Raw genomic sequence first — 16,249 nt, 5'->3', positions numbered from 1 at the left:
TAAACATTATCAAACCCATTTCGCACGCATAGACCACTCCCTTTCCCCTTGCTTTAGAGTTAGCAGGTCGCTTGGTTTTCTCTCGTCATTTTTCTTAACATTGTTCGTTCGTTTCGTCATTGTCGATTATAAAAGAGGCCCAGTTCGGGAAGACAGTCATTCTGTTGGCGAATTTGGAGGAAGCACATCGGCAGCATCGAATCGAGCGTTTGGTCTCGGAACTGATCGTCAACGAGCCGAGCGATAGGCCTCGGCACCAATTGATCAGTGCGTCATATTCGGTCTATGCTGTGCGCATACATCAACAGGCGTCCCACCCATCCCTGCTGTTCAGCGGTTGCGGAAAATAACCGTTAACCGGTTACCGTCGTTCGTCGTCGTCATCGTCGAACCGAGTGAAAGGTCTCGGTGCCGAGTGATCGACAGGCGCCGTGTCGATCGTGTGGTATCAACATCAACTAGTGCCATAATCACGCCAGCTGTTAGCGGCCGTCGAACATCAATCGGCCACCACCAAGCCGATACATCGGCGTGAGCGAGTGACCTCACTATTCTCAGCATCAACGGTTCAGTGCGAGTTATTTAATAAACTCGTTGGCGTCGAACCATGATGAACTACGACAGTACTCTGCACAGGCCGGCTGGTACTCCCTTGCGTCTGGTTGGTGCCTTTTGCCTTTTTGGCCCGAGAAGTCAACTTCCGAAGGTTCATCCGAAGGTTCTGTTTCAGTTTCTTACTGATGTTCTGCCCGAGGTTCTGCCTTGCGCTCGCGAACTCGATGATATCATCGAGTTGCTCGGCGACCACCCGCATCCCGGGTAGTGGCCCACCGAGCGTGCTGATAGGGCTATACCCCATCACTGCTGGGGAGTACCTGCTGCAGCCTCCGTCACTCCGCTCTCCGCGTCCCTGGGAGGAGACCTCGCCAAACCCCCTTGTCAAAGGGGCTTACCACATCCATGCCTAACGCATCGTCAATAGAATTATTTTTTCTTCACTCATTGTAATTGGGTCCCCCGTGTGGTTGCCGTCGAATCCTACTGGAGTAGTCGCCTTTAACGATCCCATGGTTACCTTTGCATGCCATACGACATGCAGAGAGGCCATGCTAGGGTTGACACTTACACTGCCAAAAATATCTGTATAAGATATATGTGTCGCCGTTATAAATGTTTGCAATAGCTTCAACCTAATATAATCGATATAAAACTACACATAAATCGAATAATTGCTAATTCGAGACCACACATAATGTTTATTTGGATATATATTTTATTAGTACACTGAGATAATTTCGCATCTAAAGTTTATGTGCACTGCACATATATTTTTGCAATCAAGCTTTGCATATGTACTATATTAGTCTTGCACATAAAATGATAAATTCTACCACTCTTATATTTTATGTGCACGCACAAACAGAATTTAAATGCAATTGGATTAATTATTATGGAAATATTCTAATATGTTTTATGTGCAGCAATAATAATAATCATGTGAGCAGTTTTTAAAGTCGTTCCAATCTAATTTAGGTTTTTCATTCATCATTTGTGAGAACATATAAAATACAAAGAAAAATGTTTATTTATTTTTCAGACATTATTTTGCAACATTTACAAAACTTCTCCGTGAAAAAATAGTTACGATCCAATCGTGGAAGTAGACTCAAAATAGGAGAACCGCTCCATGGGGAGCGTTGGGGTAGAAACTGGGTGCTGCTGAAAACGATCATCTACCTATTAATTAGAAAAATCACCCGCGGAAGTCGATGCCTATCGATGTTTGATCCGTAATGTAGATGGTACCGGTTTGCGCCAATCCGTCTAAAATGACCACCGTTCCGTTGACAGCTGTGAGCGACCGTTCCTCTTCCATCGTGGAAGATATGTGCCCCGGGGTGCTCAGAAGATTCATCCGATGGTCTTGCCAATCAAAGCTTTCTCCCTCACTTCAAGCCGCGATGCCGTGTTCGAGGTTCTGCATTAGGAAGTACTTCACCGTGTGGAACTTCGCGTGTGTTTTGCCGCTCGGTGGTTTCCTATAAACGATGTACAGTATGTTTACAGAATAATTTAATTATTTTCACCATCTCCACTTACCTTCATCAATGTGGGCCAAGATTCCGATGGTGGGAATGCTGTTTTCCGTCGTATTTTGGAACGGCGGTGAAAGCGGTAACCGCGTCATTCGTGGTCATTGCCACTGCTGCTGGAGGTGGACCCAGTTTCGCACCGTTTTATACTGCTCAGCTTTATCGGACGATCTCAATTTACTTTCGCACTTTATTGTAATAAAAGGATCCATCATACGTCTGATCAAAAAGGAAAATGCAAAAAAATGGTACAAACGCGCAGCCTGCACGACGAACGACGGCATCAGCAAAGAGTTGTCGATCGTGTCGAACCGAACTCGGTGTCCGTCACCGCGTAGTACTTTGCGTGCGTTTTTCGGAAGAAAATGGCATCCGATCGGTGGTGGATTTTCCTGTGAACGATGAACAGTTTTTTATATGATAATGTTCATTTTTCCCGAGTTTTCCATCATTTTCACTTACCTCCATCAATGTGGGCCAACATGCCGATATTGGGAATGCAGTTTTCCTTCATAGCATGCTCGAATGCTGAGTAGGTCCGCCGTATTTAGGTAGCACATTTAAGATTCCTCCTCCGCCATGTTGGTGATTTTAGAACAATAAATATTAAATTTAAACACTAATATATTCCATGTGCGAGTATTAATATTAGGTTAATTATTGGTCATTGCATTGGACATTTATTTCTTATTTAAATAAATCATAAATGCTTGGAATTTAAATTTTATTAATAATAAATACAATTCAAATGCTGCACATAAAATCGAGTTAAGGAAAGCAGGCTTGCTTCTATGTAGTTTGTGCACATAAAAAATATTGTTGATTTGATTTCAGTGTAGTTTGCGAGGAGAATGGTTATGTGTGCGCTGATATACATCATAGCATAAATCTATGGATTTTTTCCAATAAATATGTGTGGATTTTTAGTAGTGTACGTGTTCAGATCCAGATCAGTGCAAGTCAGGAAAGGGCATCTGAGCAGGCAAAGCTTGGTGGCAGGATTGGACAGCGTGCTACAAGGTCCGCCACGGTTTTAGGGGACGGAAGACTGTCTAGCCATCAGCCCACTCGCCATTTCTAGTGGAAGAGTAGAATGTCAGACCGCCAACCCTCGCTTTCACAATATTACGAAATCCAAGACAGTCCGTTAACACGCGACCAGAATGCCATAATCAGGATCTATTGATATTGATCCTGATGTGCCAACTAGCACTCCCTGGGCTCCTGTGCGCTTTGAGCGGCACACGGTCGCTTTGATAGGGTTTGCTTGCGGACACATGCAGCTTTTTGTAAAGGTTTAACAGAGTCCACTGCCAAGCCTCACCACGTCCTAGGCAGCCCCCTAAATCGCAGAGGCCGTGAGGAGGGGTCGTAAAGCCCTTGGGCATAGTCCCTGCTGCCCAGTGGCCCCTTGTGATGCTTATAATGACGCAATGATGGTATTCCATGGAAAACTTCTTCTTCTTCATTGGCATTACATCCTCCACTGGGACATTGCCGCCTCGCAGCTTAATGTTCATTAAGCACTTCCACAGTTATTATTTAACTGCGAGGTTTCTAAGCCTAGTTACCATTTTTGCATTTGTATTTTCGAATGGTTTTTTGCCTTAACATATAAGGTTATTTTTTTACGTGCACCCTCAGCATGGTCTTGCTTTGTAGCCGCGTAGGGTAAAATGCCCAATAGTGGACCCCCTAGTAGCGGAAGTTTGCTCTTCCTGTCATAAGGCTTAGAAATATTCAACATATTGTCAGATTTTCTGGATATGATACACTGCGCGGCGTTTGTAATGTTCCCAAATGGGTACTTGCACAAAACTTCACGCGGCGAATGACTGTCGAAAGGTACGGCCGCGCCAAACGATACACCGCAATGCTATTCACCCATAAGAATCAAGTAAACGGGGTGCAGAAAGCGCGGCGGTACCTTTGCTGAAGGGTACGCCGCGTGCAATTTTGAGTAAATCAGACAATATTAACTCTGCTTGATATCTAACAACAAGCTCTGCATCCCCTCTTCACGATACATACATGAGACACCCAAATACACGACGTTAATCGTTAAAATTAACATTTTAAAGTCTAACTGAATTCGCCCTATAGTAGACCCCCTGGGGGTCCATAATAGGAAATTGCTTCCCTATAGTCGACACTTCATTTGATTTTCATGTCCCGTTTCGGGACGTTCTTCTTCCCTATTATGGACCCCCCAAAATATTCCTATAATGGACACTCTCGTGTTTATTTTTTAAAGAATTGTAAAATATCATCTAGTTTTACTTTCCATAGCATTTCCAATGCATGTAATCAAATCATAGGACTTTAAGGTAGGTTCTCCCGATAGAATTTCATAGCAACATGTTGACATTGTGCAATAATAATGCAAAAATGGCTGGAGGGTCCACTATTGGTTGTGGGTCCACTATTGGGCACTTTACCCTATCTTACCGCATGGCTAAGGAGGGCCCCTTTTACATGTACAGATAAAAGATATTTTAGTTACTAGATAAAGATTGTCGCTTCGGTTCCCTTTGTTCTGCTGTCCGAAACATGTGTGGTACATACCTGTCAAATCGTATGGATTTTTCTTCTTTGACATTTAGCTCCCCTATCCTCGCCAGCAAAAGATGTTTCGGACAGCGACGACAGCGACAATCTTTATCTAGTAACTAAAATATCTTTTGTACAGATCTAGGGAAATCTAATGAAGACCGCGTCTATAGAGAGATAATATTGCCTGATTTTCTCAAAATTGCACGCGGCGAACCCTTCATGAAAGGTACCGCCGCGCTTTCTGCACCCCGTTTACTTGATTCTTATGGGTGAAATGCATTGCGGTGTATCGTTAGGCGCGGCCGTACACGGAGAAACACGTTTACTCATTAAGGTGACACGGGAAGCACGAACAATCATCAAAACGTCATCATTTTCATCATTGAATGCTTAATTTTTTCTCTGCAACAAATATGATTTTGAAAAAGTATCACCGGCGCGTGCTTACTCGCGATCTATATGTTGATACATTTACAGTTACATCAAACAACTGAAAACCGAAATACGCCGCTCCAAAGTTACGAGGTGAAAATGCTAGAAAGAGACAAAAGATAGGAAGAATAACACGGTGTTTAGTGCTTCCTCGAGTCACCTTAATGGGTATTTTTTTGTTATCTCTTTCCCTCTGCTGAAAATTTACCCATTTGAGAGAATAAGTGGATCTACTCATTTAAAATGAGTGAATCCACTTATTCTCCCGAAATGGGTAAATTTTTCAGCAGAGAGAAAGAGATAGCAGACAAAAGTACCCATTAATGAGTAAATGATTTTTACCAGGTACCTTTTCGACAGTCATTCGCCGCGTGAAGTCTTGTGCAAGTACCCATTTGGGAACATTACAAACGCTGCGTATCATATACAGAAAATCTGACAATATCATTCATATTTGTAATTTTATTCATTCAGTTTTACGTGATCCTGTAGGTACAGACCTTATTTTCAGAGCAATATTGATCTCAGATAAATTGATAAATTCAAAGCCGCAGCATCCCCAGTCAGAAAGTACATATTTGTATAAGGAACGTAGGATACATATTTTTTTAAAAATCTGCAAATATGTTTTCAGAATATTTTTTGCTCAAATCTGGCATCGCTGTCATGCATATCAATGATTGTTGATTCATTATCATTCTCATGACATTCATTCGCTTCAAAAAGCTTCGAAACGCGTCTGCTCTCTTTGCTTCATGCATGATGCATTCATGAATGATTTTACGATTTCACCACGCTGCAATATTGTGACTCAAAGAATCATGAAAGAACTTTGTTGCTTGGCGAACAATTTGAATTTTTCCTGCAAGTAATCGCAACAGGTTATTGCAGCGCACGAAGTAACTGATTTTAATAATGACGTCTTAGGGGCAAGCAACGTGCGATGCGACGCGATAGTGCAATTTGACAGCCTGTTAATAATGATTGTTATTCTTTTACGTGAATCGCGTCGCGTCGGATCGCTCGTTGCGTTTACTCTGACCAGCCCCTTATAGACGTCTAAAATAGATAATTATTAAGTTAAGCGAATTATCTTTATTTTCGAATCCAGTAGCATTGAGTTACTACTACAGATAACTGTGGAGTTTTATCAAAGTAAGGAGGTAACAACAGTATGCATTTAAATTAGCCGTACGTGCGACCATAATGCTATTACAGATCTAACATGATCCTATATAGTCGGAAATCAGAACCTGTTACAATCCTATGTTTGACTTTCATTATTTCATTTTGCGTTGAAATGCCTTTGTCTAAATGCATATAACGCAATATAATATTATACAATACAATTATACTTGGCTCGTAAAATATCCCAGTATATTTTCCATAAAACCATCCATTGTATATAAATTAGTTGAATAATTTTACCGTGCTGCACTTCTCTCTCACTAGCTCTCTCATTGCTTTGGTTGCGTTCATTTATGTGGTTCATTTTCATCATGATGATGATGACGAAACGAAACCTTTCGCAAGTTCAGTCTCTCGTTCGAAGCCGCAGGAGTTGGTTGTCTTGTAGTGTGGTAGTTTATTCGAGTTCGTTTTGTCGGTCGGTCGCGCTTTTAGTGAAGTGAGTTATTGAATTTTTATACGGTGGAATATATCCCCCCATTCGGCAGCTGGATGGAAGAAAAGTGTTCTGATAGACTGGAAAAAGGTTAGACCAAAGCAAATTCGGTGCTGTTACATTGTTTACGTGAATGGCTTCGGCGGACGCGACAGATCACACAATCCCTGAACGGTAACAGTTATACGGCTCTTTTGGGACTGAAATTTGGTTGGGTGGAAAAAATGTCATCCAATTTTTCATCGGACTTGCTGAAATTCGCTTATGGTTTTTGATTAGTGATTAGTGAAGGGCAAGGAATGGTTACGGGAGGTAAATCATCCAGATTTTCCTCGCAATCTGCACGATTGCTTCTCTGTGTGCGTTTGTTCGAATGCGATGGGCTGATGACGGTGTTGATGATGATGATTATCGAGGCTGCTTCGTTCTGTTCGGGAGGAGAATCCCTTGTGTTTTTGTAGTGATTTGTGGGGTTACCAGACGCAAAGCGCACTCCTGCCGTTCTTTTGGATAGGACAACAAACAGCATAACGGTTATTGGGCGGGCCGTGCGGGTGACAAGTAATGTATTAATATTGTTATTAGGAGTACATACATCATTGCAAAATTTATTCGATTTACAATCAAAAAGTGGTTAGTTACAGCTAAAAAGTATCTTGATTCGCGTTTTTGTAATTTGCTTATTTTATTGGACACGAAAACCTGTTAGTGTAACACTTGGTCAAGGATGATTTGTAAGGTTTTAGCCAAGGATGTTATCGATCATTTAGTAATTTGCGTTCGATCATTTAGTAGTTTGTTAATTACCCATTCTAAAAGCTGAATTTCGAAATATGTTGTATGGTGGACTCCTAGTGCGAAGGTTTTTCTACAACTCTGCCTAATACTCCGTTGTTAGATTTCGATCAATAACGGAGTTATAACGTTAGTTGTAGTAACTTAAACTAAATGATTGGAATTTTGTTATCATTTAGTCTAAGTTACTGTAACTAGAAATACTAGAATAAGAGATCGGCGAAGACGCCATCTTGTTTCCAATCGAACCGTCAAAAGCGGTTCCATTTCGACTTGTTTACTTTTTGCTTCCATAAGAAGCAAGCAAAAAGTTCAAGTGCTGCCAGCATTATTTTCACGATTTCATGCATTTTCATACGTTGCCATTTCGACAGTTTTTCACTCCGCCGGTCTCTGGTTATAGTGTTGCTAACTGTAACTATAGCTGTAGCTTCGTTACTATTGGAATTCAAACAACGAACCATTAGGCAGAGTTTTAGGATAGCCTTCGCACTAGAAGTCCACCATACAACTCATTTTGAAATTCAGCTTTTGGAATGAGTTATTGACAAACTACTAAATGATCGAACGCAAATTACTAAATGATCGATAACATCCTTGGTTTTAGCGTAATAATTTTATTGATCAACGGTAGTCTGCTAGTTATAAAACTCTAGATCAGGACGTTTCATATCAAAGTACATACTCTTTATCAAATTATAAATCTCGTATTTTGAATTGGCTATTCTTAATATGTATACAATTTTATTTTCAAAAAATCCGTGACCTAACAAAAGGTTTAGCCATCATTTCTACGTTTCGCTAATAAACAACAATTACAAATTATTACATTAATCTATACATATAGATTAATCTGTATACAGTAAATACAGTATTGACCCGATTTTGTCTACCCCGGATTTTAATACGTTTTCTACCCGATTTTATCACGTTTTCGACCAAATTTTGTCACCCCGAAAAAAATTGAAAATTTTATTCGTTCTTTTTATTTTTGTAAATAGGGGGAATGACGGCTTTGGCAGGTTTTGTTCTATTATTGGCAGGGTTTTTTTTATGACTGACTATGCTCAAATTTGGCCTAAACATTCTTTGCATATCAAAGAATATTGTGGCCAAATTTCATAAAATTTGGTCGACAAAAACCCCCCTGACAATAATAGAACAAAATTTACCATAGCCGTCTTTCTCCCTTATACCGCAAACAATGATTTTTGTGAAATAACTTTCATCGCCTGTGGTTTATTATAAATCATTCCTGAGTACCTGTCAATAATTTTGTAAGCCTTTTCGTCATGATATTATTGGTTCCAATCACGTATTTTGCCTTCCCAATACATCAGCGGTTCTCAACCTTTTTCTTGAGAGGTACCCCTTCGAACTTTTGCATTAGTTGAGGTACCCCCTCTCGAAATTAGGCTTCCAATCCTGTTGAAAGAATAATTCCGAGCCCTTTGAAAGGAAGCTCCTTTCAGCTTTTGAATCCCTTTAAAGTAGGCTTCCGCGCCTCTTAATTAGAGTCTTTTGAGCCTCTTGTAGAGAGGCTTCCGAGCCTCTTGAAGGCGGTTTTCGAGCCACTTAAAAGGAGTCTTCCTTTGCATCTTAAAAGGACTCTTCCAAGCCTCTTAAAAGAAGAATTCCGAGCCTCTTAAAAGGAGGCTTACGAGCCTTTTGAAAGGAGGCAACCTAACCTCTTGAAAGGAGGCTTCCGAGCCTCACGAAATGAGCCTTCCGAGCCTCTTTAAAGAAGGCTTCTGAGCCTCTTGAAAGTAGGCTTCCGAGCCTCTTGAAAGAAGACTTCCGAGCCTCTTAAAAGGAGGCTTACGAGCCTTTTGAAAGGAGGCAACCTAACCTCTTGAAAGGAGGCTTCCGAGCCTCACGAAATGAGCCTTCCGAGCCTCTTTAAAGGAGGCTTCCGAGCCTCATGAAAGGATCTTGAAAGGAAGCTTCTAAACTTCTTGAAAGCAGGCTTTTAAGCTTCTAGAAAAGAAGGCTTTTGAGTTTCTTGAAAAAGGGCTTCCGAGCCTCTTGAAAGGAGGCTTCCGAGCCTTTTGAAAGAAGGATTTCGAGCCTCTTTAAAGCAGCCTTCTGAGCTTCTTGGAAGGAGGCTTTTGAGCCACTTGAAAGAAGGCTTCTGAGCCTCTTGAAAGGAGGCTTCTGAGCCTGGAAGGAGGTTTTTGAGCCACTTAAAAGGAGTCTTCCTTTGCATCTTAAAAGGACGCTTCCAAGCCTCTTGAATGAAGAATTCCAAGCCTCTTCAATGAAGGCTTCCAAACCATTTGAAAGTAGACTTCCGAGCCTCTTGAAAGGAGGCTTCCGAGCATCTTAAAAGGAGGCTTACGAGCCTCTTGAAAGGAGGCAACCTAACCACTTGAAAGGAGGCTTCCGAGCCTCTTGAAATGGGGGCTTCCGAGACTCTTGAAAATAGGCTTCCGAGTTTCTTGGAAGGAGGCTTTTGAGCCTCTTGAAAGAAGGCTTCTGAGCCTCTTGAAAGAAGACTACTGAGCCTGGAGGGAGGTTTTTAAGCCCCTTAAAAGGAGTCTTTCTTTGCATCTTAAAAGGAGGCTTTTGAGGCTTCCGAGCCTCTTGAAAGGAGGCTTCCGAGCCTCTTGAAAGGAGGCTTCCGAGCCTTTTGAAAGAAGGATTTCGAGCTTCTTTGAAGCAGGCTTTTGAGCCACTTGAAAGGAGGCTTCCGAGCCCCTTGAAAGAAGGATTTTGAGCCTCTTGAAAGGACGCTTCCGAGCCTTTTAGAAGGAGGCTTTTGAGCCTCTTGAAAGGATGCTTTTGAGTCTCTTGAAAGGAGGCTTCCGAGCCTCTTGAAAGGAGCCTTCCGAGCCTCTTGGAAGGAGGCTTTTGAGCCTCTTGAAAGGACGCTTCCAAGCCTCTTGAATGAAGAATTCTGAGCCTCTTGAATGGAGGCTTCCGAACCACTTGAAAGGAGGCTTCCGAACCTCTTGAAAAGAGGCTTCCGAGCCACTTGAAAGGGGGCTTCCGAGCCTCTTGAAAATAGGATTCTGAGCTTCTTGGAAGGAGGCTTTTGAGCCACTTGAAAGAAAGCTTCTGAGCCTCTTGAAAGGAGGCTTCTGAGCCTGGAAAGAGGTTTTTGAGCCACTTAAAAGGAGTCTTTCTTTGCATCTTAAAAGGAGGCTTCCGAGCCTCATGAAAAGATCTTGAAAGGAAGCTTGTGAGCTTCTTGAAAGCAGGCTTTTAAGCCTCTAGAAAAGAAGGCTTTTGAGTTTCTTGAAAGGAGGCTTTTGAGCCTTTTGAAAGGAGGCTTCCGAGCTTCTTGAAAGGAGGCTTCCGAGCCTTTTAGAAGGAGGCTTTTGAGCCTCTCGAAAGGATGCTTTTGAGTCTCTTGAAAGGAGGCTTCCGAGCCTCTTGAAAGGAGCCTTCCGAGCCTCTTGGAAAGAGGCTTTTGAGTCTCTTGAAAGGAGGCTTCTGAGCCTGGAAGGCGGTTTTTGAGCCACCAGGAGTCTTCCTTTGCATCTTAAAAGGACGCTTCCAAGCCTCTTGAATGAAGAACTCCGAGCCTCTTAAATGGAGGCTTCCGAACCACTTGAAAGTAGACTTCCGAGCCTCTTGAAATGGGGCTTCCGAGCCTTTTAAAAAAAGCCTTCCGAGCCTCTTGAAAATAGGCTTCCGAACCTCTTGAAAGGATCTTGAAAGGAGGCTACTGAGCCTCTTAAAAGGAGGCTTCCGAGCCTCTTAAAAGGAGGTTTACGAGCCTCTTGAAAGGAGGCTTACGATCTTCTTGAAAGGAAGCTTACGAGCCTCTTGAAAGAAGGCAACCTATCCACTTGAAAGGAGGCTTCTGAAGTGCCCAGGAGGCTTCCGATCCTCTTGAAAGGAAAAGGAGACCTTCGAGCTGCTTGGAAGAAGGCTTCTGAGATGCGTAGAAGGGTGCTTCTAATCCTCTTGCAACGAAGCAACTGAGCACTAGTGAAAAAACGACGTTTTGCACGTTCGATCTTTTGTTCCGCAGCCTTTCATACATTGTGCTGGTTGTGAAAGGCAGAATCCAATTGAAATTTATTGATCGCACTGCATATTATGTACAATATAAATTTTTGAAATAAAAATACACAATTATCAAAACTGTAACAACGAGTTTTGATTGGAATTGTAATAAGTCCGCCATTACGCATTTGATGAACTGATTTATATTTGTGAAACAAATTAAAAAAATTGAAAATACAAAAAAATCCGATTTTGTCCCATTTTCTATTTTATCACTTCCAAATTTACCAGGTGGTGATAAAATCGGAAAATCACTGTATAATAATTCAATATATATAATATGCTAAAAGCCGCAAAAGATTCGAGTTTATGCGGCAACGTTATTAGCATTTCACTGAAATGAATTTTTAGCAAATTTCGCTTCTTTTACACTAGAAAAGTAACAAATTCACGCATACAACACTTCAGTAAAATACTAATTACTTTGCCGTATAAACTCGAGTCTTTCCGCGGCTTTCAGCATAACATTTTGTATTTAATTCTACACTATCTGCACAAGCATCATAGTTCTCCATGGTAAATGGTGCCATCTAACTATAAATTACGATGTTTCTTTATATGTATAGTTTTCCATATAAACTTCTTCTATAGGAGTTAGACAGAAAGATTGAGATAGGCAAAATTTTGTACACATTTCAAATCAGCATAACTTTGCGTAGAATAATCCGATTTTGATAAAATCGGGACCATCGGAAGCGGATACACTTCTAGTATTTTGAACTTTTTTTAAAATCGTAGATAGGTCCTTGGGCACCGAAAATGTTCCACTCGTATAGCTGAAGCCTTCGAGGTGCAAAATTTCATGTTTTTTCAAGACGATGAATATAGAATCTATATTAAAGATACATTTTAAGGACTGTAAGACTCACTGACCAATTTGTAACAGGTTCCGGGTGATCTGCAAAAGTGACATCTGTTCACGGTGTATGGCCTCGATCTGCAGCCAGCATTGGTTAGCTGGTTAGCATATTAATACTAGTTTCTGACAACATAAAACATGATGGAAGTAAACGTCACATAAAATGACATGCCAATGGATTTTTAACATACCATCGGAAAACCCGGAACATCTCCGGTGGCTAATGACAATTCTGAGGTTTTGGATGGGAACAAATACTAGAAAAGTTCCTGCGTCTGATGGTCCCAGTTTTATCAAAATCAGATTATTCTCAAACATTCCACTTCTTCTCGAAGCACTTCTTCTTGGAGCAGTAATCAAAGATTTTGTCCTCTCTTGATTATCTCACAATAATTGCAGTAATCCTGACAGATATTGAAATCGATCAAAATACGTCACGTACCGTGCTTAACGTTTTATTTCCAGAAAAAACTTAAATGCTCCGGAATATGCCTTGATCTAAACATATTGCAAATGATGTCAAATTCAATTATTCAAATATGAAATCTCGGGTACTTATGTAAACAAAGATTCAAACGTTGATTTCTCAGAACAATCTCAACAGACAGGTAGGGAGAGTAAGGCCTTTAAATCTACATGCGTAACAAAAGTCTGTCGACTAGTTTCAAATAAAGTGGAAGGTTGAAGAAATTCGTGTACTTGGGCTCACCTTCGATAACGATACCAGCAGAGACATTCGGAGACGCATAATGGCAGGAAATCGTACGTACTTTGAACTTCGCAAAACGCCCCGATCGAATAGAGTTCGCTGCCGTACCAAACTGACTATCTAACGCTTATTAGACCGGTAGTTCACACCACAAAAATCGGAAGGCTGGTGGGCTGGGTACGTAGCCAGAATGTCGGACAGTAATCCGGTGATGCTCCTTGTGGTACATAACCTCTTGGCAAAAAAATCCTGTGGTAAGGCCTTTGCATCTGCACGCGTAACCAACCAGTTTCAAATATGGTGCATGCTCCTTGTCAGTACTGGTAGTTTTCGTGATCGTCACGTGAAAGCGAAAACAGTTGCACTTTCATTTTCAAGAAACCAAATGAAAATGTATCGGCCTCTCGGCCACCTGTCACATTACAAGCAGTCATGATGGGAGTGCTGCTTTGTGTTGAAATCTAAATTTCTGAATAGTTTTAATTGATCTGTGCGAATAACGATGACTAGACGATGAAATGATTATATTCTTCCTGATTTTCAAGAAAAATGTTGAATTATTGAAAGAGAAACAGCTTGTTTTCAATAGTTTGATGCACTTTAATGAAATAAAAATCCGTAAAAAATTGGCGGAATGCCTTTCATTGTTTATGTTTTCTTTGAATTTTAAAAGCGGGGGGAATAAAATGTAAATATCGCGTGACCTCTCTCAATGAAAATGAAAATCTCAGAACTGCTCCTTGTACATAAAAATCAGAAGGGTCGTGTACAAGACACGACCGCTCGACGTAAACTACGTAAAACCTCTTAGTGCAATGGGAATCGTAATATCATATGAACATTAGGTTGTATACATGACACAATAGCGAATTTCAACCAAAAATTATCTTAAACTGATGACCATACAGATGTTACTTGGACCGCTACCGGCGCAGCCATCGTCTCAAGTCAATTCAAAAAGCTGCTCTCACGCGCGCGTTTGCTTGAAATCATCGTGCGGTTGTCATCAGCGTTCAATAGAATTTGTTTAAATTTTTTAGTAGAACAGGTTTGTCGACAGCAAGTTAAAATGAGGAGAAAATTGCATTTCCACAATTCTGCTATCACCGACGACAGCCACTCAATGATTTTCCGCTTATTTGCTACACACGTCATCTTTGTGAATAATTTTCTGCAACAACTACCCGTCGACTGCTGCCAATGTCCGCAAGACACGACTATGCACAGGAAAAATGAAGCGCTGGGCCAAAAGGTGCGTGCGTTACAGCAATCTGATGTGTTGGGGATGCATGAACGGAGTTGGTTAGTTCTGAATCTTTTACCAGACGTGAAAGAACTAAAATTTTCAAAAGTTTTACGTTGATAATCAATAGCGTCGCGTCGCCAAGCGGTTAATTTTCACTTTGAATAAAATTCGCCTCGCCTCAATCTTCCTTTGTGTAGAATGGTGGTCCTGAGAAGAACCGATTGATTCCCCAAATATGTCGACGACGACCACACGATCCACGACAGCAGAGTAGGGGGAGAGCAGTTTTCTTATAATCAATAAAGATGGCTCATTAGTCCCGCCTCTTTGTTGTCCGGTATGACTGCAAATATTGTGTAACCGAAACGCTCACCAAAGGGGCGTGGCTACAGGTTTAACTTGATTGATCACAAGAAAGCAGCTCTTCCGCGCGCGCGAGCCATTTCGTTCGAGATGTCGCGAAAAGCAGATCGCGGTCCCACCATCGGCATCGGCGGAGCTCCTACCGGAAATCTTATTCTCACCGATGGTGTGGGTCGTGCGGTCGTCGTCATCAACATCAGCAGCGCTCGGATTAAATTTTCTTGTCTGAAGTACTAACGATTGGTTACCATCAGTGAAAGTAGCTATTAAGTCACAACTTGAGGCGAGATGAATTTTAATCAAAGTAAAACTTAATTGCTTGGTGATGGCAGATTGTTTTCCTTCGGTAGCAGAATCACGAGCGCGCGTCAGAGAAAGAAGCTTCCGAAAGTAATTCGCGTGGACACCAGTAGCAGTAAAGTGAAATTTCCCCTCAAGATTATAATTTTAGCAGGTAGTCTGCTACTTGTTTCAGGTTTTATTTCCATCCATGCAAATATATTTTTGCAGCTTCTTCTGACGCGCTCTCGTAACTACCGACGGCAACATTCTGCTGTCGCCAAGCGATTATAATTTGCACTTTAGAAAAAAAATCGTCTCGGCCTAATCTTCGCTTCCACAAAATTGTGATCTTTCGATCGATTATAAATAATTCGCCTTCCCAATCATAAACTGCAACAAAACCAAATAAGAATCTTGAGAAAAATTTCACTTGGCTGCCACTGATGCCATTCATACGAATTCATATTATATATAAAATCTCCCCCCGGGGCGCACTCGTGATTCTGCTACGGACGGCAACATTATGGCGTCGCCAAGTGGTTAATTTGCTCTTTGAATAATATTCGCCTCGCCTCTTCCTTTGTATAGAATGGTGGCCCTGAGAAGAACCGATTAATTCGCTCAGCAACTCCGCCGATGCTGGGACAGCTCTCCGCGACATTTCAAATGAAATGCCACGCGCGCGCGGGAGAGCAGTTTTCTTATAATCAATAAAGATGGCTCATTAGTCCCGCCTCTTTGTTGTCCGGTATGGGTGCAAATATTGTGTAACCGTCACACACTCACCAAAGGGGGGTGGCTACAGGTTCAACTTCATTGATTACAAGAAAGCAGCTCTTTCGCGCGCGCGAGCCATTTCGTCGCGGAGAGCAGACCGTGATACCACCTTCGGCATCGGTGAAGCTCCTACCGGAAATTTTATTCCCAGCGATGGTGTGGGTCGCGCGGTCGTCGTCATTAACATTAGCAGCGCTCAGATTAAATTTTCTCGTGTGAAGTAGGGGGAATGACGGCTTTGTCAGGTTTTGTTCTATTATTGTCAGGGGGTTTTGACGTAGAATACGTCCTTCGGGAAAACATAGGGAGGTCATTCTGCAGAAACAAATTTGAGACCGTCACGAAAAGTGGTCAGAAAGTATGGGCTAATAACTCAGCCATTTGCCAATCACTTTTGATGATTTTTGCTTCAATCAATTGACAAACTCTTTATTTGTTGACCAAATTTTATGAAATTTGGTCACAATATTCTTTGATATGCAAAGAATGTTTAGGCCAAATT

At 41.5% G+C, this 16,249-nt stretch overlaps 1 protein-coding gene and 1 long non-coding RNA gene across 12 annotated transcripts in view; one reads left to right on the top strand and one right to left on the bottom strand.

Annotated features, from left to right (window-relative positions):
• Positions 1-1,762: 1,762 nt before the first annotated feature.
• LOC134221322 (uncharacterized) lies at positions 1,763-2,880 on the bottom strand. Its single transcript, XR_009982321.1, has 3 exons — positions 2,556-2,880; positions 2,101-2,485; positions 1,763-2,039 (listed from the first exon to the last, which is right to left on the bottom strand). It is a non-coding gene; the product is annotated as an uncharacterized LOC134221322 (long non-coding RNA).
• A 3,736-nt stretch (positions 2,881-6,616) lies between these two features.
• Positions 6,617-16,249, top strand: part of LOC134225744 (uncharacterized) — a 174,699-nt gene continuing 165,066 nt past the window's right edge. For 10 of the 11 annotated variants that reach the window (XM_062706082.1, XM_062706081.1, XM_062706080.1 and 7 more), the window contains exon 1: positions 6,617-6,792. The gene's annotated coding sequence lies outside the window, so the exon portion shown is untranslated. The remainder of the gene's footprint in view (positions 6,793-16,249) is intronic. The other variant, XM_062706076.1, reaches the window with a different exon arrangement.

Source organism: Armigeres subalbatus, chromosome 3 (assembly GCF_024139115.2).
Source record: "Armigeres subalbatus isolate Guangzhou_Male chromosome 3, GZ_Asu_2, whole genome shotgun sequence".
In the NCBI taxonomy this organism is placed as follows: domain Eukaryota; kingdom Metazoa; phylum Arthropoda; class Insecta; order Diptera; family Culicidae; genus Armigeres; species Armigeres subalbatus.
Note: the sequence above shows the minus strand (reverse complement) of the source record. Positions and strands in the feature narration are given on the sequence as shown.